Here is a 23395-nt window from a genome sequence, read left to right as displayed (position 1 = left end):
TGTCTGTTACTACTTGGAACCACTTAAATCCTATTTTCTCTATTTAATAAAATCACTTTTTATTTAGTAACTTACTCAGAGTATGTATTAATACCTGGGGGAGCAAACAACTGTGCATATCTCTCTACCAGTGTTATAGAGGGCGAACAATTTATGAGTTTGCCCTGCATAAGCTTTATGCAGGGTAAAACGGATTTATCTGGGTTTAGACCCCATTGGGAGTTGGGCATCTGAGTGCTAAAGACAAGCACACTTCTGTGAGCTGTTTTCAGGTAAACTTGCAGCTTTGGGGCAAGTGATTCAGACCCTGGGTCTGTGTTGGAGCAGACGGGAATGTCTGGCTCAGCAAGACAGGGTGCTGGAGTCCTGAGCTGGCAGGGAAAACAGGAGCAGGGGTAGTCTTGGCACATCGGGTGGCAGCTCCCAAGGGGGTTTCTGTGATCCAACCCGTCACACCTGCATGCCATTATTTCTGAGATTCCTCCCCTTCATCTACAGATGTATTATAGACCAAAGGTTAGCCTACGGCAACTGGTACCTCTTCCCAGGGCTGGCGTCAGTCTGGTCTTCCAATGATCTTCCACTTCACTTAGCCTCAGCCAAGGCATTTCAATAGTTACTGACACTTGTCATATACCTTCTGAATAAACCCTCGTCTGGTTGGCAGGAAGACATTTGAAGGGGGGAGGGATGTTTCCATCAGCTTCCACAAGCTGAGTGTGGCCCCAATTTATTTATGACTTTCAAAGAGAAGAGTTACTTGTCTTACTAAGGTTGGTATCTTTTCTGTGCACCCCCACTCATCTTTCCCAGTCCTAAACAGCCTGTGCTTGAAATCAGGAATCCAAACAGCATCCCATGCGAGAGCTTAAATTCTGTGTTCCCATTTCAGCCCATCAAATAGGACTTTATGCCATCCCACAGTTGATTCCCCTTCATACTGGGATGAGCCTTGTTTAAGTTTATTGTCACCAGTCCACATCTCAATTCCACTTCCCCTTGCGCTGCCGTATTTCCCTTTGCACCATGCCCCCTGCTCGCAGGGCACCTCGCTGTGTTTCCATTCACACTTCATATCTTGCTGGGCTCTCATTTACATCACAACACTTGCTGGGTACCCTGAGCTGCACAAAGGTATGTTTTACATCTTACCAGGGTGTGATCATTAACATCACACTACTGGCCCCAGGGAATTGCTGACTCTATTCAGCCCCATCTGTCCTGTGTTCCCAGCAGGGTCTCCCCTCTGGGCCTGAATATTTGGCAGGAGACAATTCGAAAGGTGCAAAATACTATGTGTCAGACAGACTGTGTTTCCTTAAATGGTGATCTGTAATATGAATGTGTCTATTGCTTAGTACATAACTGCTTTAAAGAGACAGGCAATTCTGAAAGGAAGTTGTTCCATTGGTACGAAAGTTGCTAGGTGCACTTGAAGCCAGGTAAATATTCTGCAGCACTTTCAGCATACTGATGCATGCAGCATGGGTTACCAAAAAACAAAAACAAAAACCAGGTAGGTTTTCCCATTTGTGAATGATGTGTTTTAACAGATTTTATTGTGCTCTTTATATTTATAGGTTTGCATTTTACAAAGCTGTAAAGTTTCCTGTATCGTAACAGCAGAGCCCTGCTCAAGGACAAAACAAGGAACTGTGTGGTAACCCTCAAAACTTTACCAAAAGCACAGTTCAGTGAAACCACCTATGTCATTTAAAAGGTATTCAGGTGCCTCCTACAGGAGTGAAGCACCTAAAGACCTTTGAGGAGCTGGGCCTCAGTGCATTGTCCATTTGGGGGCGGAAAGGAAACTGTAGGCCAAACAGTTCACATAGCTGAGGAACACGCTCCAGAGGCATTCCCCACAGAGCGTTTGCATTTCAGCTTCCAGGTGGAAATGGGAATTCCAGAGGCAAGTGGAAATGGAAAATACATTTTTATAGGAACAGAACGTTTTCTGAGGGTGCTGATCGTTTCTGGTTTGGGTTTGTGGTGAAGATTCGGGTTATTTCTGATTGTCTCCTAAGCTGTTTTCATATCCCTATAACATCTAGGGCTAAAAGTACATGGCCTGCTTGGGTTCCCCCCCCCCCCCCCCCACGTTCCTATATTTTGTTTCTTTAGGTCCCTTCAGTCAGATTCTTCAGGGCTGGATTTTACAGGTACGTATGTTGAAGTACTAAAACCAGCAGCTTTGCCTTGCAGTGGGAGAGCAGAATTTAATCCTCTTTCTGCCCCCTCCCACCCCCCACATCAGTGACACCCTGATATACACTGCTGGGAAACGCATCTTCACCTTCACAGCTGAAAAAGACTCATCCTCCATTACATCACACGCTTGGGTTCAAACGTTCAGCTTTAACGTGAAATGTATTGGGTTCTGCTACAAAAAGTCTAAAAGGAGCAGAGAGAGAAAGACTAGTCCTGATTCTGCGCCCTGTGAAACGCTTCAGACCAGTTACACTAGGCATAAGTGAGAACAGAACTCCGGATATATACACACCATAAATTGGGCACCTAACTGTGCCAGGCTAGCTTTTGGTGAGGTTCTTCTGTTCCCAATACACAGCACAGGCTGACCTTTAGCTAGAGAAACAGGGGTGCTTGTTGTTATTCCAATCAACTCACAAGAACAAATATAGATGTAAATTGCCTGGGAGGGGTTGTCCTCATGTTTTGGGTGCCCAACTCGAGATACCTTAAAGGGACCTAATTTTCAGAGGGCAAGTGGCTTGGTAGATCCTGAAAATCAGGCCCCTCAGAGGTGTCAAAAAGGGGCACCCAAAACATGAGGTGCCCAAAAATCACTGGTCACTTTTGAAAACCGTGACCCTTAGGAACCCCCAAAATAGGCTGAGATCTGCAAAACCTTGAGCTTAGGGCGGGTGAACCATCCCTATATGATTCCAGCCAGCCAACCTAAATGGATAAACCCCCCTCCTTCTGCCCCCACACTCCACCACCAGAAATAGCCACCCAGATACACCAAAGAAACCTGATGCAGGAAAACAGCAGCTCAGGTACACACCTTGGCACTCCACTTCTTCCTCCTCAGGCTGCTCCTGGGTGGGGAGGAATGCAAAGGCCTTTCCTAAGTCTACTCATGGTAGCGAAGGAGAAAGAAGTCCCCAGAAGCCACACATCTCCAATGTTGATCTCCTCCCCCTTCAAATCGAGATTGCGGCCAGTTTGGAAGCTGAATGTGAAGGAGGGAATCATCCAGAAGTAATCAAACATCTATCAGTTGGCTCCAGGTGCAATAGCTGTACAAGAAAATATCAACCCCATGGTTAAAAATAGCTCCTTTGATTGCTGTCTTCAGCTGCCGGCAACAGAACAATATTGCACACTCTCAGGAACCAACACTTGTCAATATTTTACTGCTACTGCACTTGCAGCTAGTCAATGTTTATAGAAGATAGTCAGGAAGATAGGTTGGATTTGAGGGGACAGATATAATCCTGTGTACCTTTGTTTTAGATAGGCCCAGTCTAACGCCTGTTGAAATAAAAGTAAGATCTCCTGGTGACTCTTCTGGACATTGGACCTGATCCTATTGAATTAGTCTAATGAGAAAAGATATACACACACACATAAGTCTTTTGCAAGATCTGGACCCTGGTGTGTGAACTTCATATAGACTACCTTAGCTAGCTCTGTCACTATTTTAAAAACATAAGAGCAGCCATGCCTAATGAGGCTAATAAAAAGCCATCCAGCCATACGTAATTAACTAATTTTGGTCAGGTGATCCCCATATCGCAACAGAGTAATACATTTGTATCCATATCTTCTGTCCCACAATAAGAATGGGGAGCTTGATAATACTGAAACTCATATAATTCTATTCCACAAAGATTCATTCCGCTTAAACTCCTGTATGTGCGTGTTATGGAACACAACTTAGCCAGCTGTATTGCCTATAATCAACCATTGTTTTAGGAAATCTTTGATGGTCTAATGTTAGTTAAACCAGTGTTCAGTTAAATATACTAATAATATAATGGAAGAAACATTGAAAATCTAACACAAGAATGCTGGAAGCATAATGTTGATTTTCTAAACTCTTTTGATTTATTTTCAAATGTTATTCAACAAACACACAAGAAATTAAAATGCTGCTATTTACATAAGAGAAAATCACTTTCACTTGTTTTATAATTCTTAACAGATTCTCTACTAAAGTCTGTATATGGTGTAGTCTAAGTAGAGAATCCAAGTTTAATATAAAAAAAGACAGGAACTGATGATCAGATATTGCAAAATGTTTATACTCTCCTTCTTCAGTTTATTTGAACTGATCTGAGGTTATATATATATTAACCAATTAAGCACACTTTCTGGCGCTCCATTATTGCAGTGAATGGCAAACCTCCCATTACCTGCAGTGGGAGCAGGACCGGGCCCATAAACCCCATTACCACTAAGAAGGATCTGCGTAATTTCCTGTTACACCAGCCCAGGAATAAACATTCACTGTCCGCCCATGTGTCATGAATATGTTTCAGCACTGCTGCCTAAGGATGTGACATTTTCCTTTTGAATCATTAAAGCGTCTCTATTCTTCAGTAGGATATTAAAACTGGATACCTTTCATCAAAGCCATTTTAAGGATGCCATTATTCACATTTGGCAATCCTCTGCTACCTCTGATTAGTACCGTAGCTCAACATTACTGGCTGTCTGCAGAATTTCAGCAAATCTTCCCCTGCATGGAAAAAATTCTTTGCAACCTGCAAGGTGCTCCTTGTACAGTACTGTAACATTTAAGCTGAGATCTTTAAATGAGCACTTGGAAAACCTAAGAGACCTTAGCACTCAGAGAGTATTTTTGGTCTAGCGCTTGTGGGTTCTGTGGACTTGCAGAGGATAGCACCATCTGCTGCTGAAACTCTGAAACTGCTGTGGGTTAGCATTAACTACAATTATTTTGAAACCTTTCTGCTCTGGGATCTCCATGATTCCCAACTGCTTTCATGATTTATTTCCATGCAAGAGCGGGATCTGATTAGTTATTTATGGGGAGTTTATACTAGAACTGTTTAAAGGGCCTTTAAAACCCCTTTCAAACATTGATCTTTAGCACTTTAAATAAACAGTCTCAATTCTACAGTAAATGTGACATAACAAAGTTAGCAGTATTATAACTGCAGTTGTTCCTGTCACTCACATAACCATCTAATCCTTTTACAAATCCTACTAAGCTCTTGGCCGCAATAAAATCTTGTGGCAATGAGTGCCACAGGTTAATCGTGTGCTGTGTCCAATAAATAAATGACCTAGTCCCTTCAAATCATTTTAAATGTGTTGTCTTTCAGTTTCACTTGTGAATGGGTAAACAGCAGCACCCAATTACTATCTAAACACCATTTGTTATTTATTCGTTCTTTTGGTATTTATCACATCTCTCTGATTTGTCTGCTCTCTAAACTAAACTGTCACAATCTTTTCAATCCCTCCTCACATGAAAGCCTTTCCAGAAGTTTCATAAAACCCCAGTCTATTACATGAAGGCTCCATTATATTTAGCCTATTCTAGTGACGTGACTACAGTACTCCATCATTGCCTATCTGAACATTTGCACTTCCTGGCCTTCTGTCTCCCATATGGTCAGTTCAGATGCACAGCCCTTTCTCTCTTGTATTTATCTCAGCAACATAATCATCATTGCACCATTTCCCAGAAACATATAAACACCATTTTAAGTGTAATGCAGAGATAGTTTCACCCTTATTTACAGAGAAAAATCACTCAGGTTATGGGCCTTTGCAGACAGTTTTTATTTAGATTGCTCGAATACTATTTTGCAGTTCAGTGTCAACATAAGATACACAAGCACTGAATCTAATATTTGTTTATACAAAAGAATTTGAATTTTTTTTTTGAAATGTAACAAATAGATGGCTGCAGAACAGACTGATTCATCTAGACCATGTCTTGCAGATTACAGGCCCTGAATCATTTGAACAGTTGACCAAGCAATGCAGACTAGAAAGGTCAGGTTTTTGTAAGTATCACCAGCTGAAACTTCAACTGCACTGTAACTCTGACTCGAAAAATACACATCAACCTATGTGCAACTGAACTGAGAAGGTGCAGACAAACAGGAACAACTAAGGGTGGAGTTTTCAAAAGTACCCTAAGGAAGATAGGTTTCAGAGTAGCAGCCGTGTTAGTCTGTATCTGCAAAAAGAAGAACAGGAGTACTTGTGGCACCTTAGAGACTAACAAATTTATTAGAGCATATATCATGTATATCTCCTCAATATATGTTCCATTCTATATGCATCCAAAGAAGTGGGCTGTAGTCCACGAAAGCTTATGCTCTAATAAATTTGTTAGTCTCTAAGGTGCCACAAGTACTCCTGTTCTTTCTAAGGAAGATAGGCTCTCAATCCAGAGGAGTCAGGCGCCTGACTCCATTAGGTACTTTTGAAAATATCACCCTAAAGGACTCATCACCAGATTTTATACAGACCTAAATGGTGCAGAAACAGAGAACACACTGTTCAAAAGAGAAATGGGAATTCCAAAATGCCCTTAAAGACACCTCTCTGAGGGGCTCACAACAACGCATCTTGTAGTAGCTACACCAAATACCTTACGTGACTGCTCATGTGTGTTTGTACAGCACCTAGCAGAATGGTGATCCAACTGCTTGTGGCGCTACTGCAACATAAATGTTAAATAATTATAATATATAATGGTGGCGCATCAAATTTGTGTATGTAGACTGGCTTACCTGCTTGTCTGACTGCTACTTGTTCACAAATTGATTTATTACATCAAATACCAACTTGACTTGAACAACAGCATGTTAATATCCTAGTATTACTTCCTGTTTACATTATGTAGTGTAAAACTCAGTGTATACACTGTATAACCTGTGATCATTCTACATAACCTCTGGCGTATTCTGTGCACCTAACTGATCATGGAATTGTGCAATAAAGAAAGAAAGAAGACAATTTTCAAAATCATGTAAATGATTTAGGAGCCTAGGAGCCTACCTCCCATTATCCCACAGACTCCTAAATGCTTAAGATAGTTTTTAAAATAAGACAAAGGGTATGTCTACACTGGAACTGAAAGGGGTCATTTCCAGCTGGAGGAGCTATACCCGTGTTCAAACTAGAAGTCTACCCATGGCAGTATGAGTGGCAGGATGGGCTAGCACCATAGAGTATGAGCCCATCTGAAACACTAGGTACGTGTTTGTGCCGCTAACCTGTCCCACTGCTCATGCCACCAAGGGTACGTTCTATTTTTAGTATGCTAACACAATCAGAACTAGTGCAGGTATGTCTACTGAAGATGGAAATGATACCTTCCAGCACCAGTGTAGATACCCTAAGTCACTTCGGTGTTTTGAAAGGGTCATGCAAGGAATGTTAATGTACATGCAGCATAATTCCAGACTGCTTTGGTTTTGGCTGTGGGGAAACCTCACGTAGTCAGATTCTGTGGTTTGTGCTCCTACTGGGATACCTGTGTGATGCACAACTCTCAGTTGGTGGACCACATGCTGCATGCAGAGGAGTTTCTTACAGGCCTAAGACATAGGTAGATGCCCAAGGAGATTTTAGAAAATCCTACTAAGTACCTATCTGCAACTTTAGACATCAGCAGCTGAGCAGAAAGCGGCTCCTCCATGTGGCTCCAGCCGTAGCTGCTGCTCTTCCCGTCCCCCAGTGGTGCAGGCCAGTTACAGTGGCCACCCGGTCTTTTAGCGTCCAGACACTAGACACCTGGCAACTCTAAGATCATAGTTATTTCCCTACCTCACAGGGGTGTCATGAGGAAAATATATTAAAGATTATCAGATGTTGAGATTCTATGGTAATGGTTGCAATATAAATGCCTTAGGTTATTATTTCTTATTTTGCTACTTCCTTCACTTATAGCTCTATTATTATATTTTGTGATCAATCTTTTATGAGCAAATGAAATTGATCATTTTCTGAAAGTTACAAACGCAGATTAATTTTTGGCCAGGTTACAAATAACGCTAACAATGTGTGGTTTCAGAATGGGATCACTTCTCAATCTTTATTAAGAGTCCTCTTTCCCCCTCTTTTGTGAGCAAATAAAAGTGTCTTATTTCCTCATTCCTGTAAAAAAAAAAAATGAACAATTGTCCCATCTTCTAAGTCACTAACATACTTTTAATAGCGGTGAATTCTGCCTGAAAAAGTGGAAGATTTCTGTCTGCATAAAAAAGTTTGAGATTCTGTGTTTACCTTATTCTGACTCATTTGTATTAAAATTACAAGGATGCCCTCGCAGATATTTAGAATTAAAATGAGAGGGTGCTTCTCGTTTGAAGTGTGATTATAGTCTCCTGAGGCAGTCAGAATTATACCATTCCTTTTTAGAAGTGAATTTCTTGTGAGTCTCTGAGTAAATCACTTACTGGTTTAATCTTGCATTCCCTGCACACCCAAAATCCCCAAAGGAAAAGTCAGTGGGAGTTTAGGCATGCAATGTGTAATGTCCTAAAGATAATCCCCACATAATCCTGACCAGGATTTTGGGACAACCAAAGAAAAGAAAGCCCTCAAAGAATCCAGCCCAGATCTTGGGACAGGCATGGAAGAGTTTGGTCAGTGATGTGATACTCGTGCATTATAGATATAACTAATGAACCAAATGGAGCTGGATTCTCACTCTGACCATGTGAAGGAGTAAAGGGAGCAAGAACCCACTTTATATCACTATAGGAGCTTCCTGGACCTTGAATCCAGGTATGTAGAGATCCCTTTCTCCCTCAATGGACGGAACCTTGGCTTCTCCCTCCACTCATTGGCCAGAACAGCTTAACTAGAACTTGAAGAAGGCCCTAGAAATCTACCGCCTGTAGGGAGGCATTGTCACTGGGGGTTATCTCACAATGCCTCCAGAAGCCACTCCTGGTTTGGTTCAGTTTAGGCACTACCTCTTTTTCAGGGCTGATCCTGCAATCAGACTTGAGCCCATAGTTCATTACCTCACTACCGAATCTCAGTATCTTGCCCAAAGGTCCTATCAGCAACCAGGCATACAACACCAGGAATGCAGGAGCAGGCTGATTACACTCAACGCTAAAAAACTGTATCTGGATTGAATCAGTTTGCTTTTTTAACAATAGTTCCTTGAGTTTAATGCCAGAAATGTAACTTGTTCTCTGTGCCTGGCTTTTGTTCTGACCTGACGTGTCCTTACCGCACATAGGAAAACTTTCCAATAACTAGAAAGAGGGCAGAGCATTTGTAAGCCAATAATGTTCCACATTGTAGGAAAAAAGACAGATGTCACCACACAACAGATAAACTCATGAGGTAAGGCTCCTGGACAAGAACAACACATTCATAATACAATTACGGTAGCATACGAAGAAGACTGATAAGCTAAAAAGCTTTAACTTACTCCCCAAGTTCTAAGTGGTGATGTGTTCCCTAGTTTAACTTTCCACCAAGATTACAGTAGTGTGACATTGGAGCCTATGAATTTAGATAGCTCATTGGTTGTGGGAGACTAAACACGTACCAGTATCAAGTATGTTTTCAGATCCTTCAAATATGAGGAGAATTCAGGTAGACTAGCATATGTTACTGCCGCCCAGAGTCTCTGACACAACTCTCAATTTCTATTACAGCCTTTATACATAACTTTCAGACTCCATTAATTCTGCTGGAATTATGATTCGTCTTTCACTTTTTTTAAGGTTATGTATGACAAAAAAATTATGCTTTCAATTTGTAAAACCAAATACCTACCCAGGACCTGTCGCCACCAACATAAGCTCCAAACAATCATGCTGATGGGGTTAATTGGCATTTTAAAATAAATCACTGCTTCCAGATTGATTTTTTTCCCCTCTTTACACAACATTACTACATTTCTCTATAATTATTCAATACTAAGTTCATGGTTCCAAAGCCAACGACCGCAGTCTTAGGAAATGGTGTTTGATTTGTTGCCATGGAAACATCTTGCTGTAGATGTACTCTAATCCCATGACAACTCTGTCTCTTAAGAACCATTTTTTCTGACATAATAAAAATCTGATCAAGGTCAGATTTAATAACAATCTCAACTCCTAGACTTTATTTCATATTAGGTTTAGGAGTGTTATTTTTTCCTCCGAAGATTCCCTAGAAACTTTGTTTTCTTTGCTAGATTATAGTTTACTCCTTAAAATACATAAACCTGGCCTGGTGTCATATTAATCTACAGTGACACGTTTCATTATTGCATAATTGCTTCATTAAAATAAAGTTACATATAATTGTTTATTTTGTCTTGACAGATGTTAACATTTTCCAGAGCATTGTTCTTGCTAATACATACATTAGGGATATCAGTAAAGCTTACTTACCAACAAATGGTGTTTCAATATTAACAAATGCCAATGTAGTTTAACTTCCATTCTGTACTGTAATGCTTTTCTGAACTGTTTATCATGCAAACATTCAAATCAGTAAGACAGGAAACATGTGGTGATGATTTATATTATTCCACCAAAACAAAACCCTTGTTTTTACTGGAGATGGAAATCAACTTCACAAGAGTGACTTTCCAGTGAGGAAAGTACACACAACTCAAGAGGGAACTTGTAGATTTATTTGCATGTCCTTATGTGTGCAATTATGTCAGTAGAAGTTACACATATATTAAGAGACTTTGGACATTAACAACTATTTAAGACAAGAGCTTCAGCTGATGTGACTGGCCATGGCTCACACCAGCTAAGGGCATTTAGGGCCAGATTTTCAAAAATCTGTAGGTGCCTAAAATGCAGATAGACACCTCCTGGGATTTTCATCAGCACTTAATCTTTCAAGGGAATTTAGGCACTTAACCTGCTTAGACACTTTTGAAATTCACACTAGGCACCTCTCTGCATCTTTGGCCCTGAGTTCTTTCACATTTAAGTCAGCAGTACAGATCTAATCAAGCTCAGACATTGGGGGAACTCCTGGCCCCACTGAAGTCAATGACAAAACTCCATTGATGTCAATGGGCCAGAATTTCATCCAGTAGGTCTCAGTGTTTTCTGGGAGGTCCATGTGAAATTTGAACTGGTAGTCTCCTTGTATCTACATCCCACTTGCTGCCACTTGTCCTAGGACAAGGACTGAACACATACAGAGAATGAATTATCCTCTCCCTCCTAAACGTAGCCCCTCCAGATCAGGGTCGAGGTACATTAATGAGCTATTGTGGGGCAGCCATTGCCTGTCGTGTTGACAAAGTGAAGACTTCTATTTCCAGTGCTGTCAATCTGGGGTCTATCATGAGTTCTAACAAGAAAGGAAGATGCCTGTGGCTTTTAACGCTCTCATTCTATAATTAACTCATTCTGCCAACATGAATAACGATCTGAAATTTCTTTATATGTTGCATCATGATTTGTAGGAAAAAATACAGTGGTTGCGCATGTAGCGCCCCCTCTCCACCCGGTTACCTTCTTTAATGCCAATCTGCTTACAGGTTTTGATGGACAGGTCTGAGTTCTTTTGGATCTCGCCACTCACTCAGCAGGGTGTATCTTCTTTATTTTTTCCAATTAATTTATTCAGCAGTGCCTTTACCCCCCTCTCTCCTTCCTGGCAGGGTCACCAGGGCAGCTTGGGAGGAAAATTCTAACCACAGGGTAATTCCCACTTACTTGCCGGATAGTTGGAGACTTCCAAGAAATAACACAAACACATACAATATATTCAACAGGAAACAAATATAACATAACAGGGTAACACTATTGTTAGGTTCACCAGTGCCCGCGCTGCTAATACCTGTGACTTTCCCCAATCACGTGACTTGAGGTAGCAAATATAAGATTAGTGTTTCATTGGTACGCGTACTTTGCTGGGGCCCTTGATGACCTATGACCACGAGATCTTCTCTGCAGTGATTTAGCAGTGTGGCTGACTGGGTTCAGTACAGCCCAAAGGACTCACAAGTGGGAGAAGGTGGTAAATCCCCCCACAGGTTTAATATGCAGCTGGTTATAAAATCCCCAAACCCTCACTCCCTGGCTCGAGGACACAGTTCAGGGAGTAGGGAGTCCCCAAAACAAATTCCCTGACTAACTAAAAGATGGTGCACTCACAAACTCCATGAATGATCCTCAGGTTCAGAGATGACTCTGGACTCCTCGGTCACTGCAAAGGGGCTGATCTCTGCTGGCTGGGATCCTCTTCAGGCAGGAATCAGGCTGCGTCAGTCCCAGGATTTCCCCTCACCAGAAAGGGGTGCAGGGCTCAAGGTGTACTAAAATCTGTACTAAAATCCAAACTGTAGTCTCCTAGCCCAGCGTCCAGACACATACACACACACACACACACACACCAGGCAGCAGCCCTCGACTAGCAGACAGAGCAGAGCTGACCATGTGGTGACTGGTCTCATCTAGGGAGCTGGAGGGCTGACTCAACCTGCCTGGGGAAGTTTCCCAGCAAAACTCTACAAACTGGGAATCACCAGTGGAGAAGGAAAAACCCAGCTGAGGGATCTTGTTTTCAGGTCCCTAGAGACCAGTTCTCAGGGGGAACCCCTGCATGCAGGCCTGGGACTTACTAACTCCCCACACAGCCAGTCCTGCCCAGGGCCAGCTCCAGCTTTTTTGCCGCCCCAAGTGATGAAGAAAAAAGAAAAAAAAGATAAAGCCGCGATCGGCGGCAGCTCTACCGCGCTGCTTCATTCTTCGGCGGCAATTCAGCGGCCGGTCCTTCCCTCCGAGAGGGACTGAGGGATCCACCGCCGAAGACCCGGACGTGCCGCCCCTTTCCATTGGCTGCCCCAAGCATCTGCTTCCTGCACTGGTGCCTGGAGCCGGCCCTGGTCCTGCCCTTGCCCTGGCTGGCTCCAGAGTGACTCAGAAATGGCTTCTCCCCTTTCCTGAACTCCCTGGGAGTTCCACTCCCTATTGGTTGCCGGGCAGACTCTGAGTTTGTCTTGGCTCCCCGTCCCTGAGCTGCCAGCAGACAGAGCTCCAGGAATCTAGGTAATCTCCTTGGGGGTTACCACGCATATTTCATCTCTTTCCCCCAGATATAACGTTACACAATTAGGAACACTTTGGGACATTTACATCTTCTGAACCATCCAGCACTGGACACTCTCAGAGACTAGATACTGGATTAGATAGAATATCACTCTATTCCGGAATGGTATTCTTGTGTTCTCATGAGTGACTGTAGTCAAAAAAGTGGTAAACCACCAGAGTAAATTAACCCTGGTTAATTATAATAATGATTATGACAAAAATTTTGGTTGTTATCTTCATTGTAAACAATGGCACCACGATCTAGTTTGGATCAATGGTTGCCAATTAATGTTTCCAATATGACATGGCAGACATCGTTTATGCTCCATATTTTGGAAGGAGAGAAGTGACTTGGGTTTCACTACTTCTTTAATATTAATCTTGTATGTATTACACTAACACTTAGATTCTCCAACCAAGATTAAATCGCCATTATACTAGGCACACTATAAATACATAAGAAGAGACATAATGTATCTTCGAATAAGATGCAAAAATGAACAACACTACAAGACACCAAACCATTGTCCTCAAACTTCCTTTGAAAAGAATATATATCCTCGCATATTTTACCAGGCAATTTTTACTTTGACCACAGTGGTCCCCACAAAGTATAGCTGTCATTTAAAAGAGCCCATACTTTGAACATTAGCAAAAGCAAAGTTTCCCTGATGAGTGTGGCAATTCTCTTTACCTAGTACAAGGCAGATTTAATTCCTCACTTTTCTGTTTTTAAGAATTTCTCTAAATCTATTATATGCTGCTAGACTGCTGTCTCTTCAATGCAAGGGGATACCCAAGGTTGAGAGAGCCTGACCTTGTTGACTACATTTGGAGTTTTAATAGAAGTTATTCAATAAAAAAGTGTTTAATATTAAAATTTTCAGATTTAATTGACAGATATTAAATTTCAAAGTCCTACTCTCCTTCATAAATCGCTAATAGTATTTCATCAGAAACAGAGCTAACCTAATAAACCGATGTAACTTTGCTGTCATTTCAATTGCTCAGAGCTCTGGGCTGCATTTTAATCGCTCTCCTCATGTTACAATTCTTCTACTTCAGATTAAACGGGTGCAGGATGTTACTGCACCAAAACATGTATTCTAACAGGAAATCAGTGTCATCATCAAAGGTAATGGGCTTGCTTGCATCTTTGATGCTTTGAAACCAAAGGAAGAGAAGTAACTGTTTAATTTACAACTGTTTTTGTAGAGAAACGCAGAGGGGGAAAAGCAAAAAACTAACAGAAACAAGGAAGAACTTTAGCACCAATACTATAATGTCTTATTGAACCCAGCAAAGAATCGTGCTTGCGCAACACATTGGCCTTGCATGTGATCATGACTGCCTCTAGTGACTGATCCAATCACGATCCCTCACTCTCACAGACCTTGGGAGACAGGCTGGTCCTCGCTTACAGACAGCCCCCCAACCTGAAGCAAATACTCACCAGCAACCACACAACAAAAACACTAACCCAGGAACCTATCCTTGCAACAAAGCCCATTTCCCAACTCTGTCCACATATCTATTCAAGGGGCACCATCATAGGACCTAATCACATCAGCCACACCATCAGAGGCTTGTTCACCTGCACACCTACCAATGTGATATATGCCATCATGTGCCAGCAATGCCCCTCTGCCATGTACATTGGCCAAACCGGACAGTCCCTCCGCAAAAGAAAATAAATGGACACAAAATCAGATGTCAAGAATTATAACATTCAAAAACCAGTCGGAGAACACTTCAACCTCCAGTCACTCAATTACAGACCTAAAAGTCACAATACTCCAAAAAACAAAACAAAACCAAAAAAAAACACCTTCAAAAACAGACTCCAACGAGAAACTGCTGAATTGGAATTAATTTGCAAACTGGAACCCCAGTTATACCAACAAGCGCTGATCAGAACTTTCTGAATCAAAAGCTTTTACATCAAAAAATGGCCTTTTTTGGAAATGAAACACTTTTCCCGGTTTTCTGTTTTGAAAATTTTTTTTGCAACTTTTTCTTAAAATCAGAAATGTCATAGAAACAATTCTTGCTAAACCAAAAAAAATGTTAATTTTACAACAATTTTGTTGATGATTTTGAGAAAAAAATTGATTTTTTTTTAATTGAAAGAAAAGAATCCCACTAAATGGATAACAACTTCCAAATGTAAAATGTTTCTTTTTTTATTATTATTTTAATGTTTCAACCAGCTCAACCAGATACAATATGGTTTTGATGATATTGCACTAGACTGGGAGTCAGGAGATTCTAGGTTCTATTGCAGGGGTCGGCAACCTCTGGCACGCGGCTCGCCAGGGTAAGCACCCTGGCGGGCTGGGCCAGTTTGTTTACCTGCCGTGGTTCGCCATCCCAGGCCAATGGGGGTGGTGGGAAGCCGAGGCCAGCACATCCCTCGCCCGCACCGCTTCCCGTAGCCCCCATTGGCCTGAGACGGTAAACCACGGCCAGTGGGAGCCGCGATCAGCTGAAACTGCCGACACAGCAGGTAAACAAACTGGCCCGGCCCGCCAGGGTGCTTACCCTGGCGAGCCGTGTGCCGGAGGTTGCCGACCCCTGTTCTATTGCCACCTCTGGCTCTGACCAGCTGTGTAACCTTCTGCAAGGTACTCCACCCCGCTGTGCCTCTGCTTCTGCCACTATAAAATAAGGATAATGACACTTCCCCTCCCTTGTAAAAGCACTTTAAGGTCTATGAATGAAATGAGCTATATGTTATTACTTTCAATGAAAGTCGCACCCAACTTTGTCCCATGACTATTAGCTCTAGTACCCTCTGGCCAATATATCCTACCGCTCATCGCCTTAATGACCCAGCTGAGGGAGTATTGACTGAGATAGATGGGTCATGTGAGACGAGATATAGGATATGTTGGCCAGAGAGTACAAGAGTGAGTAGTCACAGGACAAAGACCATGAGGAAGACAGAGAAAAAGATGGGCTGAAAAGGACATGAAGAAGATTGGTGTCAGCCTGGAAGACGCACTTGACAAGGACACTTGGAGATGAAAAACAAGAGCCACCATCCCCAATTGACAGGACAAGGCAAAGGCGAAGAAGGAAAAGAATAAAAGTTGCACCCAGCCAATTGAAAGCAAAATATGGCTTACCTCCTAAATTAGTATTTGAACACATATATGCAGCTACAAACAATAAGTCAAGGGATACCTGGTTTTACAGGAACAATGTGTAATTAAAAATACATTTATTACACATTCAGAGAACAAAATGATGATGATTAGTTGACACACGTCTGACTTTGCCTGTGCAGTTGTATTTTGTTTATAAAGTCAACTGGCCCTCTTCCTGTGACACAGAGGAATCTTTGATAATTCACATGTGAAATTAAAGGCATCTTATTTATTCAGTTATTTATTATTCTCTGTAAAATGAGTTAGGAATTTGTCCCTGTGAATAATGTTAGCCATAATAGTTAATTTACTCCTATTCATTGGCAGTAATAAAAACGTAGAAGGGGATGCAGAAACATTATTATTTCTTGCTTGAAGTGCAATTTCATGTGGTGAGAAAAACAGGCTAATATGCTGCAAAGTGCTGCAGGAATTTAGTTCTCAAAGGAATGGCGGTATTAAATGTATTCTGACAAGAAGGGGCTTCGGAAGAGAAACATTCATCTTCATAAAGTCATTAAATTTACTGAGCAGCATTGCATTCTTACTGCAATCTGCTCAACTCCATTAAAGGCAGAGCTGTGGAACGGTTTCAGCTGTATTAGGAGCCTCTACATTTTTGAAAATAGTACTAATGGGGGAGGGGGCTGGATGAAGGGGGATAATATTTCCTTTGTTAAAAAACCCCTCTGCATTAAAAAAACACAGTCAGCATCGCTCAAAAAAAAATTAAAAAGAAGAATGTAGTCGCGCTCTCCCTCTGGAATGTAATGTATCAAATGGTAACGTTGGAAGATAGCTCCTTAAAATACTGAAATGAGGCTTTGAAGGTGTTTACAGCATGCCACCAACATGCAAGGGATGCTCTCGGGGTAAAGTGTTGGAAAGAGCAGCTGTGTGCATTGGCACTTGTACTATAACTATGGGACCACAGTCAAATACACTACTACGAAATGGGGCTGGCAGCGGTGGAGAACTCTGACAATGGAGGAGTCGCTGGGCTCCCCTCCCATACAGTTGGCACGTCATTGGCATTTTCTTAGAGGAGTTCACAATGAAAAAAAACCTACACGGCATACCCCCGATTATCCGAATAGCGTAAGGGACACAGATTTGATTGGGATAATCAGGAGTTCGGATAATCGAGTGGGGCAGGAACTGTTCAGCCATTCAGCAGTGGGGTGAGATCCCCTGTGGCCGGGGGCTTGTCCTCCTCCTCGCAGTCCCAGCCAGGGGTCTGTGTTCTGCCCTTTTCACTTACTTCCATGACATTCAATCCCTGCAGACACAAACTGCGGGGAAGAGGCCGCAGCCTTGCCTGCACCTGCGAGATTAGGTGTCACCGGTCCTGCAGCAGCACAGGTGAGCCCCCCTCAGCTCCATTGCCACAGCCCTGCTCATTCAGTCCCATGACAGCAGGGCTGCAGAGGGCTCCATACGCTGCCACATTAAGCAGCAGGGTGGCTTCCCCCACGGCCGGAGGCTTGTCCTCCTCACAGTCCTGGCCAGGGTCTCTGCTCATAGTTAAACACTCATTAGAATCCTGGAGATCAGGGTTTCCTTATCCATTATCTGACCCCTTTTTTACATTACTCCACTCAGTGCGAAGTCAGTGACTAGTACTGGTGCTCAGACTTTGCTTCCTGTTAACACCTGCAGGGGAACTCAACTTGTATGTCCCGCTCTGTGCACCTCAAAAGGCCTTGCAGGTTTAAGGCCTTAAAAACACTCAGTAACATATTGGACAGTTGACAGAATGGGATTCAACAGGAACATGCCACACATGGAACAAGGCTAACTTGATACCAGATTTTACCGTTTTCTTCTCCACACGTCAATGTCTGATAAGCAAGTGCACAGCCCCAGCAAGGCTTTCTACCTCTAACTGCTGGGGCTCTATTAACTGGGTCTATATCTCAAAAAGCAGATGGAGGCCTTTGAGGAAGCTTTTTGAGTGATTTTCCAGGAAACCCCTGGAGAATATACACCGTCAAACAAATGAAAGAGTTTTTATTGGTTCATTACCTCAGTCAAGAGAGTCCAGTCTTAAAATATTTGATTTTCTGCACTGAGTTTCTCTCAAGTGTTAAGAACGCAGCAAGGAAGACACTGGAAGCATAACAACTATACCGCTCTCCTGGTTCCACTGCCACCACTTCCATGTCTTTCCCGGCCTCCTGCCAGGGAAATGGACTAAATACAGTGCTTCTCCTGCAAGTGCTCCTGACTCCAATGAATTTTCAGAATGCAAAGCTGCCCAACTACTAGACGAGGATGCCCACCACATGGTGGAACAATATCACCAACTGAAAGCCACACCACTTTGGCTGCAACACGCCCTCTTTCCAAACATCAGCCTCAAAGACCACCAAGGTTCCAGATGAAGCATGAAGACAAAAAACTGTAAGACTGTTGGCACAAAACCCACTCAGGATACATCAGACATGAGCACAAGAATTTCTTACAGGAAGGCTCTAGCACTGTGAAATAAATGATAAATGACTTCTTCCCCTCTGCCATACAAAACCATGGTCAGCAAAACCGTTCTGAAAAGCAACACAGCTCCCTGGGCATCAGAAACCAAACATCAGAGCCTAGCATCACCCTCCCTGAAGAATTCCAGGATTTGGTTTTTGTTGTCTCAAGGGAGGAGGAGCATTGTTCCCAGCCCTACTACCAGACTAGAGAGTAATAACCATCACACCACCTTTGAAAATACTGGAAGTTGAGAGATGTCTGGGCCCCTGCTTGTGAAAAAGGTTGTCTTCTCTGGCTAGGGAAAGCAAGCCAAGAGGACTAAAATGATCAATGCCTCATTCAGTCCATCAGTTTTCAAGGAACGATCTGTTCATGCAGACAGTCTCTCTACATGCCAACTGGTCTTCCCTCCCTGAGAAAGCAGTCACAACCAAACTCCAGCAACACAAGGTACCCACTGATTTCTGGATCTAGCAGCTCTGAGGTATGACTTCATTATGCTTCTGGTTTACAGATACACCCAGATCTCTAATGAGAGAAAGCAAAACTCCAGATTGGGATATCCCTGAACTTGGTCTTGGTCTCATTTCTAGAGTGAACCAGATAAATACTCTGGGTGGGGCTTAAACAGAGTACTGCACAACTGTGCAGTTATATCACGCTCTGATATACTTGTAGTGAATTGCAACCTTGCTGTAACAGAAGGGGGAAAATAATCTACATCAGGAAACCACAGACTTCCCTAATGTGTTACAGTGCATAATTGAATATAAAGAATAGTTATTGCTTGAACTGAGATTTCCAGCTTCCAGCGCAGATACTCTGTTGCTGCTAAGCTATAATAATAATTTCTAATGGTGTGGTTTTTAAGTGAAAACAGAAAGAAATATTATTTGATTGGCTACTGTAAACTATTCTCTGCAATGCCCAGCAGGTCAATGGAACAACCCAAGGAATTCACAGAACTCTCACCTGAGCAATCTTAGCAGAAGCTGTGAACTAATGAACCAACACGGTAGTACCAGCATGCCCATTACACAATTAGAGACAAAGTATTCAACGCCCTGAGATTGTCACACCACCTTGCTAATGAACCATGTTTTACACACATTTAATTAATTAATTATGGTTGAAGTCACTCGCTGCTAGTCAGTAAATGCTTTCTTATACACAGATCTGACCAACTTACAAATACTATGCTGGCGTGCTAGCGAGGTCTTGAGATTGTGCATTACTAGGAATTTTAGTGGAATCAGGCAATAAAAAGATCAAATAGCAAATAAAAGGTCTTGTAATCCAAGCAAGATAATTAATTACACCTCCGGTCTCCCAGCTTTTCTTGTACTTTATAAGAAAAAAGGGGTTTCTAATCAAGATAATTTGACCCTATTTTAGAAAAAAAAAATGGGGTTAAATGATACTAATACCATTTAGCACATATGTCAAGAATTGTGATTTGCATTGTGGTATCACGTCAGGGCTCCAACAAAGATTAGGTCACATTGTGCTAGAGCCATGGTTCAAATCCATAGCAAGCAATGAATGGTCCCTGCCCCAAATTGCTTACAGTCTAAATAGACAAGACAGATGATTGGGCAAAGCCCCAGAGTGGGGACGGTCACACAACTGTTCTGTGGTAGAGCCAATGGTCCAGTGGTTCTCAAACTAGGGCCGCCGCTTGTTCAGGGAAAGCCCCTGGCAGGCTGGGCCAGTTTGTTTACCTGCAGCGTCCGCAGGTTCGGCTGATCGTGGCTCCCACTGGCCGCGGTTCGCCACTCCAGGCCAATGTGGGCTGCAGGAAGCGGCACGAGCCGAGGGACGTGCTGGCCACCCTTCCTGCAGCCCCCATTGATCTGGAGCAGCGAACCGCGACCAGTGGGAGCCGCGATTGGCCGAACCTGCGGATGCGGCAGATAAACAAACCGGCCTGGCCCACCAGGGGCTTTCCCTGAACAAGCGGCAGCCCACGTTTGAGAACCACTGCAATGGTCCATATCTCTCATGTCTCACACTCTTTACTGGACAAGCACAGCTACCCGTGAGACACATTGGCTGAGGTCCTCCAGGTGGCCCAGATCCCCAGATGTCCATGGAAATGAGGGGCCTAAATACATTTGAAGATCTCGGCCATTATATCTGGCCCTGGTGCATGAGACGAAAGGAGCTGGATACAAGGGGCCACCAATGCACTCAAGCAAAATGGCAGTCCCCCAGTTAGAGGGTGCAGGGATCCCTCTCTACTGTCACCCAAACCACTCCAAAAGAGAAGGGGAAGGCCAGGGAGAGGTACAGCTTTGGGTCTGCCCTTCTTTCACATCTTCCCACCGTAAAAGGCAGGCACACCAGCATGAGCAAGCTGCACCATCCCCCAGAACCAGTGAGCTGCAAAAGGTGTTGTGCCCTCTCAGAGTTCCTCCTGGGGCTGGACAGCTCTGCTTCACCCCAATACAAGCCTGTGTGTGTCTGGCACAATCTGGCCTGGAATAAACGGAAACAGGCAAACGACACGCATGCCAACTGAGGGCTGCACTGACAACCTGCCAGGGCCCCCGTGACCACACAGGTGCCCAATCCTCTCCCCACTGAAGTCAACAAGAGTTTGGTCACTGAAATCAACCGGAGCAGGATTTACCCACTAATCTGCACGCCAATTTACATACACTTTACAATATAAAGTAATTGCACATGCCCATCATAGAGCCAAGGGTACTCGCATCTTCGTTGAGAGAGGAGACCACCAGCAAGAAAGAGCACCAGTTAATCTGGCACGTCCTCACGTGGCAGCTACAGCCAAAAGGAAGCCACAGGCCACATTACATGATTCCAGGGGCTGAATTTTTGGCACCCCTGGTTGAATGAGAACTACAACCTGCCCTGCCCTATGGGTTTTATTGTTTCAGCATTACCATAGGGGCACCCACCCCTCCATCCGTCCCTGTTTAGGAGGATGATCTCACCCTGTAATTAAAGTACAGGATGGAACATCAAGAGATCTAGGTTCTGTCCTTTACTTTGCCACTGACTTCTTGTGTGACCTGGCCCAAGATACTTCCCCAGCTCCTGGATTGGAAGAGTGAGAGACAGGTCCGACTCCCCACAATGATTTCCTAGTTCATAATGCCAGCAGACAATCCCCCTATCTCAAAGCCACACACAGGGCAGGAGCGCCCACAACTCAGGGGAGGAGGAGAGAGAACTGCACCAGTCAGAGATGGGCTTACCTCCGACCACTTCCTGATCCCAGAACCCAGAGCCAAAACCCCATCACGCCTGCTATGGGAAAACAGCCTTCTCCTGCTGCCAACTATTGTTGTTACTCCTGTAGCTTAAGTCCTGCAGCAGTTTAAGGTTCAAAGCCTGTTAATGATTCGGGATGGGGGGGGAGGGCGGGTTGTTACAGTTGTACATAATAGAACTTGGTTTTGCTTTTTTTCTTTCAAAATAAAGACTAGAAAATGACACTGAAAACCACCACATTAAAAGAACATTATTTAGGTTGCAACAATCAAGCCCTCTAAAGTTAGGAAATGCCATATTTACAGTTGCACGTGCAACCTTGATTCTGCCCCCCTTCTGTACACTCATTTTCAGACAGTATTTAGGCATGTGATCAGATTGTTTGTTTTTTTCTACAGAGTCCCTACATCAGTCGGTGCACAGGCTGGACGCAGAAGGCACAGGCAACCGTAAATCTGGCAGTTCCCAATTTTTGAGCGCTTGATTTTACAACCTAAATAACGTTCTTCTAATGTAATTACACCTCTACCCCGATATAACGCCGTCTTCGGGAGCCAAAAAATCTTACCGCGTTATAGGTGAAACCACGTTATATCAAACTTGCTTTGATCTGCCGGAGTGCGCAGCCCCGCCCCCCCGGAGCACAGCTTTACCGCATTATATCCGAATTCGTGTTATATCGGGTCGCGTTATATCGGGGTAGAGGTGTATTACATGTGTATGTATGTACCCACACTCCCAATACAAATCCGTGGCGCACTGATGTATGCGCAGCCTTTCCATAGTCTCAGTTAATTTAGGCCGGCCATGGTTTCCACAGTTCTTTACACCCCTCTGTGAAGTGTCCAAAGGAGCAGAGGAAACCGTACTTCAAATTTAGCTCATTTCTCTCTGTATCTAGATTCAAATTTTCACTACACTTAAAAGTCTTAGTTCACTGGCTCAGACCTTTATCTCCCTCACCCAATTACTTCTATTTCCACATGATTTCTGTTACCTCTTGTACTCCTTCCACATCCTACAGTCCATCATTAGTTAATTCCCGTTGACTTGAACATTAATACGCTACCAAATTGGTTTGTCTCATGCCTACTTCCTCTTCATTCTTCTATTTTTATTTTTGTATATTTTGACCTCCTTCCTCCCATTTATTTTCCTCCTACGTAAACTATGATTTTTATTGATGCTGAACGCAGCCCTCAGGCCAAAAATTATAGTAAGCCTCAAACCAAGTGGCTGCATTGCTTCAGTTTTTAACAGTTTCATTTCAGAAGTAAAAGAAAAATGTTGCTAAATTTCCTTTTCTATATTTCTGAAAGCTACTGAAGAAGTTGCACATACAATAAATATTTAATAGGACTTCCCCTCCAGCTGAATTCAGGCCCCACGGCATCTCATTACCATGTCTTGGAATAGCATCCTTATTGTCACTTGCTTAATTATGCTAAGGAAGAGTTGAATTGTGTGGCTGTTGGGATCAGAAAGTGATTAAATTCAGTTGGC

At 43.1% G+C, this 23395-nt stretch overlaps 1 long non-coding RNA gene across 1 annotated transcript; it reads right to left on the bottom strand.

The window, feature by feature from the left end:
• Window positions 1–1600: 1600 nt before the first annotated feature.
• LOC122173836 (uncharacterized) lies at window positions 1601–21990 on the bottom strand. Its single transcript, XR_006174749.2, has 3 exons — window positions 21877–21990; window positions 3029–3263; window positions 1601–2394 (listed from the first exon to the last, which is right to left on the bottom strand). It is a non-coding gene; the product is annotated as an uncharacterized LOC122173836 (long non-coding RNA).
• Between the last annotated feature and the right edge of the window lie 1405 nt (window positions 21991–23395).

Source organism: Chrysemys picta, chromosome 9, assembly GCF_011386835.1.
Source record: "Chrysemys picta bellii isolate R12L10 chromosome 9, ASM1138683v2, whole genome shotgun sequence".
Classification (NCBI taxonomy): Eukaryota; Metazoa; Chordata; order Testudines; family Emydidae; genus Chrysemys; species Chrysemys picta.
Note: the sequence above shows the minus strand (reverse complement) of the source record. Positions and strands in the feature narration are given on the sequence as shown.